This window comes from Mauremys reevesii, linkage group 15, assembly GCF_016161935.1.
Source record: "Mauremys reevesii isolate NIE-2019 linkage group 15, ASM1616193v1, whole genome shotgun sequence".
Classification (NCBI taxonomy): Eukaryota; Metazoa; Chordata; order Testudines; family Geoemydidae; genus Mauremys; species Mauremys reevesii.
Window position 1 is genome coordinate 27,483,796 of NC_052637.1, and position 14,961 is coordinate 27,498,756.

The 14,961-nt window shown below is 44.6% G+C and overlaps 1 protein-coding gene across 4 annotated transcripts in view; it reads left to right on the plus strand.

Annotated features, from left to right (window-relative positions):
- The first annotated feature begins 209 nt into the window (after positions 1–209).
- Positions 210–14,961, plus strand: part of TNRC6C (trinucleotide repeat containing adaptor 6C) — a 610,512-nt gene continuing 595,760 nt past the window's right edge. For 2 of the 4 annotated variants that reach the window (XM_039501293.1, XM_039501297.1), the window contains exon 1: positions 318–460. The gene's annotated coding sequence lies outside the window, so the exon portion shown is untranslated. Of the gene's footprint in view, positions 296–317; positions 461–1,078; positions 1,123–14,961 lie in introns of those variants that run through there. The other 2 variants (XM_039501295.1, XM_039501294.1) reach the window with 2 other exon arrangements.

Below are 14,961 nucleotides of genomic sequence, written 5' to 3' on the forward strand. Positions count from 1 at the left end.
AATCTAGGGTAGGGGGAGAGGGATCTTGGCTAGTTTGGATACGGGGTCCTCAAAAAGTGAAGGGATTTGAATTTGATTTACCTGGCTGGGTCTGCAAAGGCCAGGAAGGAGTTAATGCAGCCCTAGGGAGAAGCAGAAGGGGGAGCAGCTGGGTTCAATTACAGAACCATGGTGACGAGGCCTGGCCCCTCAGTGCTGGGGCAGAGTTAGGCGAGTTCTTTCTGAGAGCCCTGAGGAGTGGGCTGAACACACATGTGCTGAAGGATCCTACCGGGGGCTCGGCCAGCAACAAGAGGTACTCACTGTGGATAATGGGGAGATCTGTGTCTAACAGGTTCACTGGGGGCTGGCTGGAGCCATTTGCCCCCTCCTCCCCTGCTGGCTACAATAAGTCCTAAGGGTGTTTTTGCCCACCGGCAGCTCTTGGGACCGAAGGGGACAACTCTACACAAAGGTTAAAGTAAGCAGGAATTGGGGGTATGGCAGCATAGAAGGGCTCACCTCTCCTGAAAACAGAGGGGACGATTCCCTTCCTTTCCTGGCTGGGGAGCACAACAAACCCCCCCCCCCCCGCCCTTTTAGACTGGTACCATGAGAGCTGCTTCTCTGGTTTCAATCTACTTTAATTGCTGGTTACATCTGAATGAGCCAGTTACAAACAGAAAAGAGAATGAGACTAAAACTTCCCATGCTGGGCTCCATATAAAGAGTTGGTGGCATTTCTGAAAGGGCTCAATAGAGGGAGGCATTCCCCAGTGTATTCTCCAAAGGGCCTATGATCTGTTAGAGAAACCAACCCACAATAGTTATTTCAGGCTTTGCTCTAGTAACCCCCCCGCCCCATGTTAGAAAAATCACAGTATAATGATCCTTTAATTCAACCTGAGATGTACCCTTCCAGGGGAAGGCTGGTCTAGTGGCTAGGGTGATAGTCTTAGACTCAGAAGACCTGGGTTTAATTCTTATCTCCACCACCCGCTTCCTGTGGGAGCTTGGGAAAGCCACTTAGTATCCCTGGCCTTAATTCCTCAGCTGTGAAATGGGGATAGCAGCACTTGCCCCTCTCGCAGGGGTGTTGTGAAGACCAATACATGAAAGCTTGTGAGGTGTTCAGGTGCAATGGTAATGGGACCTGGGGGTACTAGAAATACTTAAGATAGATATTATCATTCATTGTTAACAATTGATTCTTGTGCTGAACCCTGGGCGCTGCTTCTATCAAATAGCCTCTGAATTTAAGCACACAGACCTTGGGGTCTTCATTTAGGAACGTAAAAGTCTCAGGGTGCGATCTGCTTTATTTTGTTGTTTGTTTTTTTCCCCCCTAAGGGGGTCCCGGTTACTACCAGGTTATCCTACATTCTATACTTCTAGCTTGCAGGACATTAAATGACACTGAGCTAACTTTGCAGGCCTATGTAACATCAGTAGGTTCGGCAGCATTTGATTTTTATTTTTTTAATATATTTTTGAAAGGTATTGATGTTTATTTTCAAGATTTATTTTATCTATTTAAACTTTTGTTCACAGTTGTGTGACATTAGGGGTTATGCTTTTTTCAGTTTTTAAATGGATTTAAATTGTCATAGTTGTAGGAAACTTAGGAGGGTCAGACAATAATTATTTAATGACAGTAGTAGATGTTGAGATTCAAAAAGTGAAAACGTTATTACTGTTAAAACACAAATAGTTAACATCACAATATACAAAGTAAATAGCCTGAAATCAAACTAAGAAGTTCTCAAGCAGCGTTTTTCTTCCTCTGCCTATCTGTGAATTTCTGTTATCAATGGAAATATTTTAATCAGTTTGTGTGTGTACAGTGAAATCGATGTTTATTAACATTTATTGATTAAAAATCTCATCCTTCCAAGCTTAAATATCAAGGAGTGGTGTTTGGGTAGCACCTTCACAACGATTGCATACTGACATGTGGGATTATAGAGGTTAAGGGTGGATGTCACGTAAATGACAGCCTGTTGGAAAAAAATGTTGTGTGTGCCCTGTGATGACCTGGAAAATGTATCTATGTACAGCTCATTCTGGCTGGTGCTATGAAGTTCTTCTGAAAGTGTTGTATCATGGAACGCCTCAGTGTGGCCGTGTTGTCAGTCATCTGCTGTCAGGGTTATAGCATGTTCTCCCCCCTCCCCCCAACCAGGTACAGTGGTGGGTCATTAGACTGTTAATGGTCATCTATTTAGGTGGAAGCACCTTGGGGCAATGGGCTGGCTGAAGCCTAGAGAAACCAGTTTGACCAATTGTATCTGCAGAGGTCTGGAGAAGTAGAGAGTGGAAGATTCCCATAGCAAAACAAAGAAATCAGCTGCAGGTCATGGGACATAAAAATCTGAGAGATTAACAGAGCAAGATGCAGGAAGTTTGGGCAGGAGAGCAGAAGGCCACTGATTGCAGAGGGCAGAGAGAGACTCCATGATTCTTAAAGCCATGACCTGCAGGAGGGGAATCCTGGACCCCATGAAAACTCTTCAGAGTGGTGAGGAACCTGAGGCAGAGAGATGTGTGGGTGTGTTCAATAGTTTGTCCAGATCTGTGTCTTTCTCATGCAAAGTAAACAGTAATAGTGTGTTAGAACCCTGTGCACATGTTGAAAAAGGTGAAGCGCTTTCTGATGAGATGTAAAGCAGTTTCTGAGCAGTATTTGGACATGAAAAATCCCCTAGTACTTTCTTGTAAAAACAAACGCGTGACCCCTACCTAGTGTGCCGATTTTCTAGGTATCCAATTACACTTTTGCCTTTCTACATTTCTTTTTCAGTTTCAAATGGATACAATATTTTTAAGAGGCACTAAACTCATCCTTCTCCTTGCTGATGCAAGAGGCATCCACTTCCTGTTCTAAACTCTGATTTAGTATTGCTGTGCACCATTAAATAGCTGCTGAGCATGCCTTGGAAGTCGCTGCATTTCAGTAGTGGGTAAAGCAAGTTTTTGTACACAAAGGCCAAATCATGCCCTTTCTGGTCTAAATTCAGGATCTGAGCCACAGTTTAACAGGAAAATCCATTACTAAGAGAGTCGGTGACAGATCATCAGAAGCTGGGTTGAGGGTTTAATGCCTGCAAAGCAGGCAAGAAACATATCCCTCCCTCTTGGATGCCCTGAGATCCACTGTACCGCTTTAGCTGCTGGTTGCCAGACTAGTAAAATGCTTTCCATCTACACAGCACCTTCCAGCCCAAGCTCTCAAAGTGCTTTACAAATTTGGGTTAATCCTTATTTACAGGTGAGCACTGAGAGGCAGTGAGACACAGGGTGGTTAAGTGACTTGACCAAAATCATTTCATGAGTCACTGGCAGAGCTGTACATAGAACACAGGAGTCCTGATTCCTTGTACTAACCACTGGACAACACTCCAGTAAACCTCTTGCCCATGCCCTTTCCCTTCCTCTCCTGTTTGTCAGCTGCTCAAAGGTTAACAAAAAGGCAGCACCAGTTACGTACCAATCCCTAATACTTAGTATATTGTGCAAAGAGTAAAGTGAAAATAAGTCTCCCTTGTTCTCAGTGGGACTAAACATTCCCTGAAAAGTTCAGCCCTGCCTCGGGGAAATTGGCTTATCAGCGCTGCAGTGGGACAGTGGGCTCAGGGCGGCTGACTTGCTGAGTGGCCTCACTTCAATGGATGATGGAAAAGAGGGACAGTTTAGTGGCTAAGCAGAGGAGGGCTTTCCATAGCTAGCGACTTGGGTGGAAATTTTCACTTGAATTTTTCTTACCACCAGAAAAAACAGCACAAGTGAAACTTGGCCTCTGAGGTTTTTTGGTCCCACCCCCACCCCCCGCTTCCACTAGCTGTTAAAATTCCTGGCTGTTACGGAGATGCGTGCTCAGTAAGGCCAGGCTGGAGCTGGCTTTCTGTTCAGGCTGAGTGGCCCACCCCAGAAAGCATCTCCTTTTCCAAAGAGGATGACTATAAATAAGAAGAATAAAAGGGAGTATAAATAATTAAAGCCGCTCATAGTGAGTAGTTTCTGAAATGTCTGCCTGATTTAAAAACTAATTACTTTGCGGGTAATCATCACCAGAGCAGCATATATTTACCCACAATGCTGCACTTCTTTCGCCTTCCTTTCTCTCTCTCTCTCTCTCCTGATTGTTATCCAAGGCATCGGTATTCGCTTATCATTCATCCACAGCACAAAATAAACTTTGTTGTACTCTTCCATCTCTCTCTCTGATTAATAACTTCATTGGAGACCTATTTCAGAGTGAAATAAATCCTCTCTAGATAATAATGCAGGTGCCAACAACAGGGGAAATCTCAGATACGAGACACCAGGGAGTAGCGCTCTCACCTCTGCAAGGGAGGGGAGTGGGGCTCACGCTGCGTGGCAGTTTAGTGCTAAGAGCAGGCTTTGCGATCAAAGGGGCCATCTGCAATGGTTATGGGGCAGTCCCTTTGAAGGTTCCTTCCTCCCCAGCTCATGTGGGCTGTGGGGCATATTATAAGTCTGCTGGAGTGGACAACAGAACCATGTTGTGTGATCCATGACAGAGTCTAATGGATGGGGCAGGGGGATGCCGATAAAGTCTCATCTACACTGAGGTTCTGGTGAGATTCACTGGGGTAGACCAGCTGCCAATGTTTTTATCACCACGTCATCTATACCTGCTTGGGCAGGGTGAGATGCTGGGGGGGGTAAAAATGCCAGTTTGTGGTCTATGCTAGCTCTCCCACTGGTGAAGCTACACCAGGGACAGGACACCCATGGGAGAGTAACAAAAACTTCCCAATTGAGGCAGCAGATACTTGATAGTAACTCCGAGGAGATTCCAAAGATTTGGTTAGAAGGAGTCACAATAGACTCTACTCATCTGCCCTCAAATTCGGGGACAAAACACATCACTGCGGGTTTGAGCACTTGATTGTTTTTATTTTCCGCGCTTGTGGGATTCTACTAAGAGCTTCTAGAGCATCTGCCCCAGCAAAACTGCATTCTTATCCCCCAGGTTAGCTGCCCTTTAAAACTCCACGTGACCAATGGCCGGCTAGTCTATAGTATATTTGAAAAGTGGCGACTGGTTTCAGGGCCTCAGTTTGGGGTTCCCAGTTTGTAACCTTGGGCCTGATTTTTTCAGAAGGGCCGAGTGCAAACAGCTCCTGGAGCTGTAGGTGCTCCAGGAAAAATGCACTCTGGGTGTTAAGTGGGGCAGCTTAAATGGGTGGTGCCTTTTGATTATATTGCCCTAGATTATCCATTACACACATGGTTCTCTTTAGTGCAATTGTATACATTTCAGAAGCTAATAACAGCGCTCACTAACTGGCCAGAGTTTCAGCACAAAGCTCCTTCTCCTCTCCACGGTCCTCATGGGCTGAGAACTCACTCTGCTGAGTTCTGATCCCACTTACCCCAGGGTTACTCCACTGACTTCAATGGATAATAGAATCAGGCCCTTTTTGCCTAAGTCGCTTTCTGCTCATGCAAAATTCTCTAGCTGCCAGTCTCATTGCTCCTTTGAAAACCTAAAGCAAAGGTTTTCTCCCTGCCCCGGCTAAATGAAAGTTTGTAACTCTTTCCTCTGTTTTAATTTGTTTTTAATCTGGCAAACCTTGTGAACGGTGCTCCACAAATTAATAATCACCATCGAACTGACTTAGAAGCAGTATTGTGCCATGTTGCCTCATTTAGGAAAACAGAATAATTTATTTCAAACTTATGGGATTCAGGAGAACTGCAATCACAGACCGCAGTATTTTCTCATTAACATTAACATTACCCATCTAGGCTAAAAACTGCGATTTCATAAGTCATGCTTCCTTCAAAGGCACCTCACAAGCTTCCCAGGGACTCAAAAAAATTACTGAAGCTTAAAAGGATATCTCATAGCATGCAGCAGCAATGTACCGAATTCCCTTATCTGATTAAAACCATCTTCCCGTGCCCATTCCCCTAGAGCTCTCTAATGGGTTCTTGAGTCATTCCCTCACTCTGATCACATCTGATATCCCAAACTAATGGGTGTAGGGCAGTTCCTCACAGGCAACCCTATAAAAACAGCCTAGTATGCACAGCCCAGCACTTGTCATGAGTAGTCCTTTGGTAGCAAATAAGTATCCACAACCTAGCTCCAATAGAAACAGCCGTCTGACAACAAACTGGTAGGAAAGCCCAGCATTCATTAGAACCAACCCTGCAATAACAAACCGATCTGCAGGGAGCCTGGCCCCTTACTAAACCAGTGTTCCAAACCTTGCTTCATTACAACCAACCCTAAAATAACAAAGCAATGCTCTTCGTAGAATATCAGGGTTGGAAGGGACCTGTGGAGGTCATCTAGTCCAACCCCCTGCTCAAAGCAGGGCCAATCCCCAGACAGATTTTTGCTCCAAATCCCTAAATGGTGCCCTTAAGGATTGAACTTACAACCCTGGGTTTAGCAGGCCAATGCTCAAACCACTGAGCTATCTCTTGATTAGCCCTGCAATAACAAACCTGTGTTCAAAACCCACTCCGCTTTTCTTGCGCAACCCTACGATAACAAAAGTGTGCACCTCCTCACGAGCAGTCCTGCCCTGACAGAACAGCAGGCGTCTGGCATCTGTGGAACAAAATAGAATATTTCATTAAAGAAGCAAACTTCAGTCCTGGCTTTCCAGCGGGTTGTTCTAAACAATCAAGAATTAAAACTGATTTGAAAATACCTCAACCTCGTCCCTTTGACTTCAAAAGCTGCTGGTCTGAAGTGCTGCTCCTCTCTTATCAGTGCTACCTTTACTGTTAGTTTGGCACTGGGATCAGCTGCAGGGGGCTTTCTTTCAAAGTAATTCCAAAGTAATGGGTAACAAAGGACGATCTGCACTTCTAATGCTATTGCAGCAGAAGCACGGGAGGGCTGCTATCGCTGTGACCCTCACAGCTAACAGAGTAGAAGAGTGAATGGGGGGAGCAGGGCAGCAGTAGCAAATGTAGAGAGAAGCTAGGAAGCAGCTAGGGTGACCAGATAGCAAGGGTGAAAAATCAGGGCAGGGGGTAATAGGAACCGATATAAGAAAAAGCCCCAAATATTGGGACTGTCCCTATAAAATCGGGACATCTGGTCACCCTAGAAGCAGCAGCGGGAGAACGGGGTTGGTGCCAGGCAGCAAAAGTGAGGGAAAGGGGCAATGAGAAGAGTAGGATGTTGGCACTGGGTTAATAAGGCCTGGGGAATGGAAGGAGCCATCAGTGAGAAGTTGGTAGATGGGGTGTTGCAGGGAGCTGGCTGAAAATTATTAGCCAGGAAACAAAATTATTAGCTTACAACTTGTTTTTGAGGTGCAAGCCAAGCTGTGGCTATAACCCGCAGCCAGACTAGAGAGGGCCTTATCAGAGCAGCTGACTCTCGCTTGGTGTGATATTGAGAACTGCAGGGCAGTTGGATGGCCAGGCGGATATCCTCAGGAAAGAGGGGGAGCGGCTGTGAAGCCCTGTTGATCCACCAGAGCCTGCGTGTGTTGATGTTTAGGGCACAGGGCAAAGCTTGTCTGTTCCCTCAGGCCTCTGCCTGCTGGGCTGTGTATTTAGGTTTCAGGAGTCCTGAGCACCCACAACTCCAGTAGGAGTCAGTGAGGGTCACCTCTGATAATCAGGCCCTGGGTTTATTCTAGGGGGCGGGAGCCTGTGCAACCTGCTTTTACTTGACCTGTTGTAGCTTTTAATGCTGTGCATGTGCTGTGATCTGGGCCTTTGTCAGCTCAAGGACAGACTCTTGCAGTGGGCCATACACAAGTGGCAGCTCATCCCAGTTTTAGTGGCTTTTCATAACATTTCCTGTGAAATGGACTAAGACTAACAACTCACTGCATGGAGGCAGGTCATGGGCAACAGAAAATCTGACACCTTGGACCCCTGTTATCCTAAATGGGATTCAAACCCATGAAAACCCCATAACCCAATACCAGTCCCTGAGCTATCCAGCCCCCCTTAGCCAAGCCACCTCTTAAAAAGCGTTTAACCACAAACCCGTCTCAAAAACTCCCTTTAACCAGATCTACAAACCTGGCTTTAAAAATAAAATCTACACAAAAATATAGCCCGTTAAGAAACACACCCTAACATGTCCTTATTGATTACAGTGATATGAAAGTAGGAAGAACCCGTTAGTTCTCTTTTATGTTGCCGCCACATTTTATATCCTATTAGCTGTAGGTTTATGTAGGGGAGCGATTTCTTGGAGATGATTTCAGCGACTTTCCCCCTTTCTCCTACCACCTCAAGAAGAAAGGCGAGATTGCATATCATATTCCTAACGCAAAATTACACATTGGAGAGTCTGAGCTCCCCTCGGGAGGATCAGGGCTTTCCTGTATAAATATCTGTCTCCGTATATGTAATTTGCAGATGAAATTAAGTCTGTGAAGAAAGAGAAGTCTGTCTTTTTATGTGTGGGCTGTCCAGCTTTTGCCTTGAATATCAAAGTGAAGTGAGTTACAAAGCATTGGCTCTCCAGGATTATCTAAGAAACCTTGTAGATCCCAAGTGACAGTGGTTACCAGATCAAAAGATGCAGTACTTATGTAGAAAACAGCTAGTGTAGTTCTTAGATCAGACCCTAATAGCCAAAGTCTCAGGTCAGTTTACAAAGCTCAGAGATTTCCAAGGTAACAAGGAGATAAATGAGAAGCCAGGGGAGGTTGGGGTTTCATGTGGATTTTGGATTAAATATTAACTCACTGTATTTGGTCATAAGAATAAACATCTCCATTAATAATGTAGACACTCATTATTATTGTGATAGTGGATTGCCGGAGCTAAGGTTGCATAAGCAATTCCATTCTAACCCCCTGTTGTCAGTCACTTATAACTTACCAAAACCTTCACCTTTCAGGCTATGCCTCTTTGGAAGGTGATTGATTAATTTAAATAATTATTATTTGTTTATTTTGAAAGCTTGGGCCAAAGTGGTTGCACTTGAGTATGAAGAGAAAGAAGAAAATGCACTTTTCCTCAATTAAAAAAAAATCTTATGATGTTTTTGTGCAAATCCCAAATTTCAAGGAGGCAGAAAACGGAACGTTTGCCTGGAGATAGCCTCCAGTATCACGGCTGCCCAGACCAGCATGGGGCTGTGAGTACTGGGGCTTGTGACTCTTCATTGGGAACAAGGAGGGAGGCTGTAGCTAGTTAAGTGGGGAGGTGGCCGCTCTGTGGGGCTTTGCAGAGAGGGCACTGGAGGGGTTTGTTGGGAAAAGTTTACTGGTGCTGAAGACGACCAGGAGCACCCAAGACTCACCACTGGACTGGAACTTTGCTCAGGACTCCTGACCTCTGTGTGCAGACACATTGATCGGTGTCTGCCCTTCCAGACTGTGCTACCACTGGGCCCATGGGGCCTTGGTTTGGTAACACTATATTTCCCCATGTTGTTTTTCTCCTCTCATCCCTCTGTAAATAAATATTTTCCTTTCTTATATCCCTTGTACTTTTCCGGTCGGTGTGTGTGTGTTCACTCTGCGGGGGGTTGGAATAGGTGCCCCTGGGATGGAAGGGATTTTTCCTGCTGCATTCCTGCGTGCGCCTTCTCTTGGCCAGAGTCTTGCAGAGCAGACTCCATCTTGGCCACGAGGGCGCTAAACTTACACTTAAAATAAAAGTGGAGCAATTTTGAAAATTTGGCTCCAATTGTGAGTGTGGAGTATTTTTAATTTTGCATGTCTGGATCTACATTCCTCTTTGCTCACAGTCTGACCTCGGGAACCCACCTGGAAAACAGGACAACACACATTAGAATGCAACAAAGCTCAGATGCAAGAGAATGTAAAACTGTCACTGAAAAGAGGCGGTTAAGAGCTTGTCTATATGATGGGGTAATATGCCTTGGGGGGTGTGACCTGTAAAGCACAGGAACATGTTACACATTAACTGGTCCATGTAGGTGAGCACAGAAGGTTCCCTGATGCACTTTAACATGGTGCTGTCTGAAGCATTTAGTGTGCACTAGCAGTGTTTACATGGCCAGTTAATGCACAACACGTTACTGTGCATTGCTGTTCCGTATGGACAAGCTCTTAGGTGCCCAGTTTTCCAAAGATTGCAGCATTCCAGTGTAGTGCAGTACTCTGATTTAAACGATAAATTGTGTTTACTAGCAGCACACCACTGATTCACCCAACTCTGGTTGCCAATCAGCAGAATCTGTGCTAACCACTGTTTTGTTGCTCAGAACAGGGCGCATGTGTGATAATTCCTTGTCCTCTAGTTTAGGGTCCGTTTGCTTTCTGGAGACTCTGTTTGTTCTCTGGGTTAAAAATACACTGTGTGTGCTTGCATGTGCTCACTGGCTCTTTGTACTGAAAACCTCGATGCAAAACGTAATTCGGTTAGTGTATGTATGGAATTTCCCTGCCTGATGGTATTACCGGTAATTCTCCTTTGACAATGTGTCCATAAGAATGAGACGAAAGGTCCATCTAGCCCAGTATCCTGTCTTCCAACAGTGACCAATGCCAGGTGCCCCAGAGGGAATGAACAGAATAGGTAATCATCAAGTGATCCATCCGCTGTCACCCATTTCCAGCTTCTGGGAAGTTGTGGGTTGGAATTTCTTAAGCCCACAGCACTTTATCCCTACTTTTGCAAAAAAGATAACCATTAACATCTGTTTGAAATGCAGTGCTTACTCTGCTGACTCACCTAGGCAGACAGATCAGGTATATCATGTTAGCTCCCACTGAGTTTATAAAAAAAGAAAAGGAAGAAAAAGCTGAGAGCCTCTTTGAAGCAGAAAGATGTAGGGTGAGAAAGTAAGTTCAGTATTGCTGACTCTGGTGTGCTTATTGCAGTCTTGCCCGTGTTTTTATTTTGATAGGAAGGACAAGTAGCTAGCTTTGGGATGAGCCAGCTGAAGAGTTAACTAGGACCATAGTTTACATTGACCAGGTGCAGGCCTGCAAAGGCTTTTGCTGATTGAGTATAGTCACTGGGGAAGCCTAATGAAACCAAGAACAGTAAGGGATTGCATTCTCAAGAGCCTGTCTGCTTTGTTGTTATGGACTGGAAACCTCTCTGGATGCCACTAAATCATCAATGCCAGAGCTTACTGTCCTCCCTACTCATACGGACACTTCTGAAGATCACATATTTGCCTTTTCTGTGTACCACATTGTACCAAATGGCACATACAGTAGGTCTCTTCAGTTCAACATTCATTGCTTCATGTAACTGCAGTAATGTTAGGACAGGAGAGGATGTGAAATCACCACTTGATGGAAAATATTTGTCACTTATTGGCACCCACTGTATTATGAATAATAGCTTCAGGGATAAGATGGCCCTGAACCACTGCCCCATTCCTTCTACAAGGGTTTTTATCATTCCTCTGTAAATTATTCAGAGACAGGACAGTGCTACGCTGTCAATAGATCAAGCATATGTGTTAAGGAATCAACTACCTAGAATTCTAACAGGTGTACATTAAACTTGCTGGGTGAAGTTATGCTGGGATTGGGTAGGAGATGGGGTTTTGATTCAACAGGGAAACAACTGAGTCCATTTCAGCAGTGACTTGCTTACTAGGCCTCTCATCAATCCTGATTAGCACCCATTATACTTGTCCTTCCTATCAAAATAAAAACACGGGCAAGACTGCAATAAGCACACCAGAGTCAGCAATACTGAACTTACTACAAAGGAAGGTTTCCAGCTGAGTCAGTGCAAAGAAAGATTCTAGTCACTTGCATCTTGGGAGAGAGGCCTCTTCCTTCAGGTGAGGGCGGGGAGCCTTGTCCTAAATTGGCTCACTGGGAAGATGAAAATGCACCTGTCTCTTCAAATCCCTTGCATGTGACAAGTGATCAAACTACAGTCATTTGAATATATAACCCTAGCAAGCACTACAGAAAAAAAAATCCTCTAAAAAACCTGGGGCAGGCTATTTTGAGCCCATGCTGCATCACATGGGAAATGGTCTTGTCTGATTTGGCTTCTTTAAATCATCTTAACAGTTCTTACTGAAATGGAGAGAAGGGGAAAAAAACCCTCTGCATCCTCAAGGCGAGTATATTTGGGCAAAGCAATAAGATAGACTTGAAGAGGTTTGGAGGTTACAGTGGGAAATAGCAGTTATTCCCAATAAGCAGTGTTTAAATGGAGTGCTGCTGACAGTACCCTCAGGCAGGTTCAAGAGTTCCAAGATTTGCAACTAAAAGATTAACCAAAATAGATGTCTTATTACAGGCGAGTTTGTAGCTAAATCATTTAAAGTGCCTTTAGACTCTGTAATGTTTTTCCGCCTAAGTACTCGTAGTATTTCTGCCGGTTCCTCTCGGCTTTAGTGAACAAGTAATGAAGGGCCCTTGATCTAAGGAAGCCCTAGACCCTTCTGATAACCACAAGGACCTCAGTGTCTCTGAAGCACCGTGACTGAGTGGGAGGCTGTTTGTTTGTTTTGTTCTTTAAGTCCAGGGGAGGGGAGGAGGAATCCTTGGCCAATTTTTTCCCTCCTTTCTGCTGTTGTGTGGTGTGGTGTGCTGTCTGCCTGGATTATGTATGCCACCCCAGAGGGGATGCATTCCCGTGCCCCTGCACATATATTGAGCCAAATTCCGTCTGCTACAGGCAGAGAGGGAGTATGGGGTGGGATTTTTGTGCCTTGATTTTGGGTATCTTCCCAAACCACCAAAAGGTCACTCCAGAGACCCCAAGGTAACAGAGGAGCATTTGGGGATCCAGGACATGCTCACCAGGCTTCTACAGTATGACCCCTATATCGGAATGGGGACCACAGAGCCCCACTCGCACAGTTTATTGCTGCTTTGAACAAAGGGTACTGCTGGTAATCTGGGTATACGACAACCCTGCTTTGCAGGAGTAACCCGTGCCTAAATTGGGATCATTTCCATGTTTTGGGCCATAGTTTACAGAGCTCGATAGGATACTTTGGAGTGGGAGGTGCTGTTTGAAAATGCCAATTCTAATTACCATCCTAAGGCAAAGGTGAACATAGGGGATCTTGGTTTCCTAGGTATTGCCATATTACTGAGAGCAACAAAGTCTCAGGTTTACTGATAGGTTGAGAACATATCCAGATGGTGTTAAATCCTTATAGTCCCCCAGGATTTGGAAAGATAAATCTCTTAAGAGGAGGCCAATTTGAGCAGGAAAGAAATTGGAAATACAAGCTCCCCCCTCCCCCCAGCCTGTTTCCAAGTTCTAAAGCTAAGTGACGTTTCTGTGTCATTCAGAAAACCTGAGATTACTTATTTTTTTCAATATGTCCCAGATAATCGCCCACTTAAAAAATGGCTCCAAATCAGTTTGCAATCAATTTTATTTAAAAATAAAAAGGGATTAGAATTAAGAGTTCCTGTCAAAAAGTAGATCTCTGCCTTATTACCTGAGCACAGTGTGTTCTGACCTGTCCAGTGGCCATTTCAAAAGCATCAACATCATCACCACGATAACTCTCAAAAGGACATAGCTTCCTTGCAGAACAAGAACCACCAGGACTGATGTATATTTAGTTCCTTAAGGCCGTCTGGCTGGATCTTCAGTCTGTGTCCATCATTGATGATTATATTGTGCTACTGAAGCTTTTGGAGCTCATGTGATCACCAGCTGGGTAGCAGCATTCCCTTGTAAATGCACTTCCTAATTCATTGGTCTTCCATCCTAATATGTCTATACTGTATTAAGGAAGCCACCAAAGCTGAACCAGTACTGGTGGAGGTGGTTGCTGGGATTGGTACGTTCACATCATGAGGGTGTTTATACAGAAGCCACCTGAGACAATCTGGTTAATTGTCCTTCTAGCCAAAATGGCCAAGAGTATCTCTGTCTCTGAAGTGAAAATGACCAGTGAAAACCTTGTGAAAGCACCATTCAGGTATCCAGTGTATTGGTGGCAGAAGCCTAATGAAATAAGGTCTAAATAGGCAAAGGTCAAATTCCCACCTTCTGTAGCAAATGAATGTCTCATTTATCTTGGTATGTTTATTATTGCACTTTAGGGCTGGAAAAACCTAACAGGCCCAAATCTAAGCCCCGGATCTGAACCCTCCTTCACTTTGGGGGATTTTCTGAGCTGAGTTTAGATTTATATCCTTGTGCTGTTTTCCTTCTAAAACACTCTGACAGCTTTCCGTCTGAATGGGCCCCCTGGTCTGTTATAGTTGAGAGGGAAGTTAGTCTTTGCTTCATTGCTGGGTTCTAAGTGAAATGTCCTGCGATTTTATTGTGGGGGGGGTCTCAATACTTTTTCTGAAAGCACCAGCTCCTGGGCTCAGGTGATTACATGAGAATATGAGATTTGACTTTTTTTAAAGTAAGTTTCAATCTGTAACTTAGGCTTTTGTTTGCCAGCGTGAGACCCTGAGCAGGAGTGGGAGTAGGGGTTGTGTGTAATGAAGCTGCAGCACTATAATTTGGCAATTAACGTAACCCACATTTGTAATGTACATGATTTCTCAAAAGTCACGCTGGTGCATTTCCCCCCTTTATTTTAATGTATTATTTGGAAAGCTGCCCTTTTAACCCCCCTGGCACTAAGGGGAGGACACTTATGCATGGCTTCCTTCTCCCAAGAGTTAAAATGCTTAATTTAAAAAGGTTTTTTTTAGAATTTCTGCAACAGATACAAGCATTTTGTCCTTTAAACAAAGCACCATCCAGGCTCTGAATTCCCTGTGGTAATTAACTGCACATTCTGTTAGGGCTGGTGAATTATTCATTGCGACTGGAAACCAGGATGCCTGGGTTCAATTCCTAGTCCTCCGAGTCCCAATGACTTTGTGCCATAGAGCGGTGTGACGTTTTGGGCAAGCCACCTAGCCTTTCTGATCCTCCTGTACAGCATCTGTCCAATGGAGGTAATAGCTACCTACGTCATGGGAGGCTGATGAGGCTTAGTCAATGAAGGTGGCTGATACGCTTTGAGAAGTAAAATGCCCAGGGTTGTTAGTTGTGGTGCAGTGGGCGGTATTTATTCATTGTATTAGCAGCTCTCACAGGTTCTAG